The sequence below is a fragment of the Aethalodelphis obliquidens genome, unplaced genomic scaffold (genome assembly GCF_003676395.1).
Source record: "Aethalodelphis obliquidens isolate GAN/ISIS:26980383/991018 unplaced genomic scaffold, ASM367639v1 scaffold25, whole genome shotgun sequence".
NCBI lineage: Eukaryota > Metazoa > Chordata > Mammalia > Artiodactyla > Delphinidae > Aethalodelphis > Aethalodelphis obliquidens.
In genome coordinates, this window is record NW_020837969.1 from 28,978,360 (window position 1) to 28,985,234 (window position 6,875).

Genomic DNA, 6,875 nt, shown 5'->3' on the forward strand with positions numbered 1-6,875 from the left:
AGAAGAAGAAGAAGGAGAAGGAGAAGAAGGAGGAGGGGGAGGTCAAACCTTGTGGATCTCAGACGGCGGTGAGGATCCCAGACTGCTCTCACTCACTCACCCTAAGGGCAGTGGGAAGGAAGCCTTTGCCGTATTTTGCAAGGTGGGTAGCCTCTGGCCGCACCGTGGCAACTGCCTGCCGTGTGCAGGCGCCAGTCTAAGCGCTGCATGGATTCACTTACTTAATCTGTACTGCTTTGTGAGACAGGGAAGTGAGACTCAGCGAAGTGAAGTAACTTGCCTAAGGTTGCACAGCAGTAAGAGGCAGAGCCAGACAGTCTGGGCCAAAGAAGTTAGTTGCTGGGCTAAGGGTGGAGGGAGGGGAGAGCATGATGTGGGCAGACCAGTTCAGAGCCATTGTTAGGAGCCATGATTAGCAGGACCTGGCGAGAGGTGAGGGTGCCGCGGGCAGTGGTGGGGAGAGAAAGGGCAAGAGTAACTCCGAGGCCCCTAGCTAGCACCTCCCTGATTTGGGGGAAACCAGGAGAGTGTTAAGTACATATGCATGGCTATTATATATGTACACGCACACAGACATATATGCCATATGGCCTATTAGGCAGAGAGAGAGTGGAAAGAAATACAACAGGATGGTAACAGTAGCCGTCTTTAAGTAGTAGGCTGAGGAGTTATTTTTGTATTTCTTTTTTACACACCTGCACGTTTTGTAAACTTCTTACACTAGGTGTACATTATTTCCATAATCCAAGTAAAATTTGTGAGGCCTCCAGACATGCAAGGAGCCGTGGGCAGCGCTGCCTGGGCGTGCAGAGGCCCCCAGGCACTGTCTGTGGCACGCGCTTGGTGTGAGACAAGCAGCCTTCTGCAAGCCTCCCAGCTGCGGCTCCCCCTGTGCTCCTCCAAGGCCGCCCACAGCCTGAGGTCAGCCCAGCTCCACTCCGAGCCTCAGGGTGGACATTGGAGGTGGAGTCCTCAACAGGAATTCCAGACCAGGCTGAGAGGTCCTGGCTTCCTGCGGAGGAGCCCATAACACAGGTCCAGTGGGAAGTAAAAGCAACCTCACAGTGGCGGGATGGGGAACAGATCCTCCCGTGGTCCCCACGGCAGGTGGCAGTGGGGTCTCCCACTGGGCTCTGCGTGTCCCGCCAACCCCCCTGCGCTTCCTCTGCAGGTCTGGGGCCACATCCCAGCTTCCCTGCTGTCTGGATGTAGCCAGAGGTAAGTCCCGGAGAAGATGGCTGGGAAGCAAGAAACAGGCCATTCCTCTAACTCTGTCCTCTTGAGAGCAGGATTGGGGTTCAGAGGGCAGCGTCTACAGCAAAGACTTGAAAAGGCCCGGAGAACCCCAGCCGAGCGGTCAGGAGCTTGGGTGGGCTCAGCTGAGGGTGCAACCGGGAGGCACCCTCCTTATTCCCCAGGGAAGCAAAGTGAGCTCCCATGAAACCGGCCGGTAGGAAAGTGCTAAGGAAATAGGGGCGGGGGGACCCCAGGAAGAAGTGTCCGTCTGCCTGGCAGGGGCTTCTCCAGGACACAGCTGCCTCTGCTGCATTTGGACAGGCCACTTCCGGTTTCTGGAAAAAGCCACAGCAGCTTCAGGAGTCAGTACACCCCAGTTCACATCCAGGCTCTGTTACCACTTTTGAAGAGTTACCACGTTAAAGACCTAAATGTAAGACTGGATACTATAAAACTCCTAAGGAGAACATAGGTGGAATGCTCTTTGACATAAGTCACAGCAATATTTTTTGCATCCGTCTCCTAAAGCAAAGGAAACAAAAGCAAAAATAAACAAATGGGACCTAATTAAACTTCAAAACTTTTGCACAACAAAGGAAACCATTGACAAAACAAAAAGTCAACCTACTGAATGGGAGAAAATATTTGAAAATGATATGATATGACCAGTAAGGGATTAATATCCAATATATATAACCAGCTCATACAACTCAATGTCAAAGAAAAGAAAGAAGAACTGAATAGATGTTTTTCCAAATAGGAAATGCAGGTGGCCAACAGGCACATGAGAAGATGTTTAACATCACTAATCGTCAGGGAAATGCAAATCAAAACCACAATGAGATGTTACCTCACACCTGTCAGAATGGCTGTCATCAAAAGAACACAAATAACAAATGTTGGTGAAGATGTGGAGAAAAGGGAATTCTCGTACACTGTTGATGGGAATGTAAATTGGTGTAGCCACTGTGGAAGACAGTATGCAGGTTCCTCAAAAAACGAAAATTAGAACTATCATATGACCCAGCAATTCCACGCTTGGGTATATATCCAAAGAAAACAAAAGTACTAATTCAAAAAGATACAAGCACCCCAATGTTCACAGCAGCATGATTTACAATAGCTAAGACATGGAAGCAAACTATGTGTCCATCAACAGATGAATGGATAAAGATGTGGTACATATATGTACAATGGAATATTACTCAGCCGTAAAAAAGAATGAAATTTTGCCATTTGCAGCAACATGGATGGACTTGTAGGGTAGAAAGAAAAATACTGTATGCTATCACTTATATGTGGAATCTAAAAAGTAAAACAAACTAGTGAATATAGCAAAGAATGAATAGACTCACAGATATAGACAACAAAGTAGTGGTTACCAGTGGGGAGACTGAAGGGGGAGGGGCAATATAGGGGTAGGGTATTAAGAGGTACAAACTACTACGTATAAAATAACCTACAAAGATATATTGTACAACATGGGGAATATAGCCAATATCTTATAATAACTATAAATGGAGTGTAACCTTTAAAAATTGTGAATCACTATATTGTACACTTGTAACTTATATAATATGTACAACTATATTTCAATAAAAATAAACAATTTTTTTTGTGGTACGCGGGACTCTCACTGTTGTGGCCTCTCCCAGTTGCGGAGCACAGGCTCCGGACGCGCAGGCCCAGCGGCCATGGCTCACGGGCCCAGCCGCTCCGCGGCATGTGGGATCTTCCCGGACCGGGGCACAAACCCGTGTCCCCTGCATCGGCAGGCAGACTCTCAACAACTGCGCCACCAGGGAAGCCCTAAACAAAACTTTTAAAATTGAAAAGTTAAATGGTTACCATGGCATGCTTTAAACTTACACAGTGCTGTACGTCAATTATATCTCAGTAAAACTGGAAGGAAAAAAGTGGTTATGATGGCAGTGGACTCACAGGGCTCTTGGGAGACCACAGATTGGGAATGGGAGCCACTGTGCCCAACACACGGATCCACACAGCAAAGGGCTGCCTCTGCAGGAATCTGTTGCAGGGTAACGCTGTCCAGGTGCTGTTCCAGTGACCAAAGGACACATACACACACACACACACACACACACACACACACACACACACACACACACACATACACACACCTGTACACATCGGTGTCAACAGTCACATTTATGAAGGCATAAAGCTAAGCATAACCACCTAAAACACACAGATGTGGGCACAACCTGTTCACTCGCATTCCTGTAGTCACATTTAATTCATAATCGTAAGTTAGGACAATATGCAAATTACAAAGTGCTTTTCACCTGACCCTTATTATCTCATTTGATTATCAAAACTTATGGCGAGAGGTAGGTAAGCTAATTGTTATCATCCAGTTTTCACAGATGATAAAACTGAGCTAAGAGTCTCCCAAAGACACACAGTAAATGACAGCAGTAGATTTAAACCCGGTTCCAAGCTGTACGCTCTTCCACTCTGCCACACAAGCTCCTATGACATATATACACCCTTATCTCCTAATCGGCAAATCGAAGTTTCTTAGCCGCCAAAAAGAAGACTTGGAATCAGCCCATCAGGTGAGAGTCAAATAGGACAGAGAAGCTGATAGTCTAATAGAGAAGGCTCCCTCCGCCATCAAGCAAGAACAAGCAGCCCCTCAATCTACCCTTCTTACTTCCCAGCCTGTACCTGGCATGTTCTTTCCACCCAGGACACCATCCCCAGACTCTCTCTAATCAAAAATCAAAGCCCAGCTCAAGTCCCACCTCCTCTGAGGAGCTCCCCTCCTCCAACACTCCCACCACCACCACGCTGCACACACACACACACACACACACACACACACACACACACACACAAACACACACACCCCTTTCTCGTTTCTCTCATGTCCCATTATAGAGTCGGGTCCTCACTGCTCGGCACATGTGGTTCTGGAATTGTTTTCTGTTTCAAGTATGAGAGCAAGGGCTCTGCACTCAGCCAGCCATGGGTTTGAGTGAGCCCCATCTCCCCCTTCCTAGCTGTGTGGCCCTGGATAAGTTGCTTAACGTCTCTGGGCCTCATTCTCCTTGCTATCGAAGGGGGATAATGACAGGACAAACCTAATACTTATGAGAGCTAAATGTAAAACACGTGCCTGACACAGAGCAAAAGCCCAATAAATGGGACCTAGGAATACAGTTTGAGTTTTCCAGCAAATGTCCACGGAGTTTTGGACACATTCTTTTAGGAACCCCCTAAAGGGTCCAGCACGGGGCTGGGCACAGCCAAGTCATCAGTTGGCTAGGAAAGATGAGCCCCCAGCCAGCTGTGGGCACTAACCTGTCTGGCCTCAGTTCTCTGATCTGCGGGGCTCGGCGTCTTCCCTGACCCAGAGCACAGAGCCGTGACAAACTGCACTCTCAACAGCACAGATGGTCCCCAACTTATGACGGTTCGACTTACGATTTTTCAACTTTACGATGGTGTGAAGGCGATACGCATTCGGTAGAAACCATACTTCCAATTTTGAATTTTGAGCTTTTCCCAGGCTAGCGATCTGTGGCACGATGCTCTCGTGATGCTGGGCAGGGCACCCAGCCACAGCTCCTCGTCAGCCCTGCTATCAGGGAGTGGGGGAAACAGCAGATGCGATTACCACCATTCTGCACCCAGACAACCATTGGCTGTTTTCCACTTTCAGCACAGTATTCAATCAATTACAGGAGAGATTCACACTTGATGATAAAATAAGCTTGGTGTCAGAGGATTTTGCCCAACCGTAGGCTAACGGAAATGTTCTGAGCCTATTTAAGGTTGGCTAGACACAAATATGCTGTCTGGTAGGTTTGGTCTACTATATGTATTTTCATCTTATGATATTTTCAACTTCGGATGGATCTATTGGGAAATAACTGCATCATGAGCTGAGGAGGATCTGCATTCACGAAGGGGGGAGGCTAAGTGAGCCAGGGGTTATTTGGACCTCGGTCTGGACCCTGGCTCCACCTTGAGCAACAGGAACGTCCTCACTGAGCTTCAGCAATAAAGTAAGGGTGACAAGAGTAACTTCCCAGCACTGTTACAACAACTCACGGGCGTCACGCACGCAGAACTCCTGGCACGTGACAAACAAACATGCAATAAAGTCATTGGTGGTGGACATTGTCGTCGTTTCCATTATTATTGTTACTAGTAATCCCTAGCATGAAGGATAAAGGAGGTACAGAGAATTCAAGCCACAGCTGCTGGGACAGAAATGACTTAGGAAACTGTAATTTGAAAAGATATATGCACCCCAATGGTCATTGTAGCACTATTTACAATAGCCAAGACATGGAAGCAACCTAAATGTCCACCAAGAGAGGAATGGATAAAGAAGATGTGGTACATATATAAAATGGAATATTACTCAGCCATAAAAAAGAATGAAATAATGCCATTTGCAGCAACATGGATAGACCTAGAGATTGTCATACTGAGTGGCGTAAGTCAGACAGAGAGAGACAAATATCATACGCTATCGCTTATGTGTGGAATCTAAAAAAAAAGGGTACAAATGAACTTATCTACAAAACAGAAAGAGAGTTACAGATGTAGAAAACAAACTTACGGTTACCGGGGGTAAGGGGGCGTGAGGGATAAATTGGGAGACTGGGATTGACATATATACACTACTATATATAAAATAGATAACTGATAAGGACCTACTGTATAGCACAGAGAACTCTACTCAATACTCTGTAATGACCTGTATGGGAAAAGCATCTAAAAAAACAGAGTGGATATATGTATATGTATAACTGATTCACTTTGCTGTCCACCTGAAACTAACACAACATTGTAAATCAACTATACTCCAATAAAGGAAAGAAAGAAAGAAAGAAAGAAAGAAAGAAAGAAAGAAAGAAAGAAAGAAAGAAAGAAAGAAAGAAAGAAAGGAAAGAAAGAAAGGAAGAAAGAACTTAGGAGAATTGCCTCTGACAGAGTGAATAGTAAAAATTTGAGAGCTTGTGTATTACATGAACCCCAGGATCTCCTTTCTCTCTAATACTCAGTGTCAGTGGATCAAACCACACGCCTTTCCCAGGCCCCCATCCCGCAAGGTACGGAAAGAAGCTAAACACATACTTGTCCTCTGCTGTGGGAAGATCCTCGGTGCCACCTGGGTTGTCCGGTCAAGGCCCCCGGGCAGGCAAGGCACACACCCAGGGCGGCACCTGTGAGGCACGGTCCCCTCTGGGGCTGAAATCACAGGCTCCCTGCCCCTGGGGAGCCCCTGCCTGCCCAAGGCCCATCTCCAAAGTGCAGAACTGCAGGCAGCCAGACTGTCCCAGGCTTGTCCGAGTACTGTCCCCCAGCCGGGAGGCCCAGGTCACCACTGTGACCCTCTGCGGGGCGGGGCGGGGCAGGAGGAGCCTAGGTGAAGGAGGAAACGTCTCTCGGGCACCAGTAGAGGAGTCGGGCATGAAGCAACGAGCGCTCCCAATGAGCAGTGGGCACTCCCAACTCCCAGGGCGGCTCTGCCCCGCCCGGCCTCCCTTGAGGCCGCTGCAGCCAACTTCAGCCGGGCCACTTGCCAACCCTCAAGTGTTGCCTTTAGGGGAACTCAGCAGCTTTCAAGGTGCTGACCTTCCTGCCAGTGTCTGCTGATG

The 6,875-nt window shown here is 47.7% G+C and overlaps 1 long non-coding RNA gene across 2 annotated transcripts in view; it reads right to left on the minus strand.

Annotated features, from left to right (window-relative positions):
* LOC113628856 (uncharacterized) overlaps positions 1-6,624 on the minus strand; it is an 80,885-nt gene extending 74,261 nt beyond the window's left edge. For both annotated transcript variants that reach the window (XR_003436278.1, XR_003436277.1), the window contains exon 1: positions 6,352-6,624. This is a non-coding gene — a long non-coding RNA (uncharacterized LOC113628856). The remainder of the gene's footprint in view (positions 1-6,351) is intronic.
* Between the last annotated feature and the right edge of the window lie 251 nt (positions 6,625-6,875).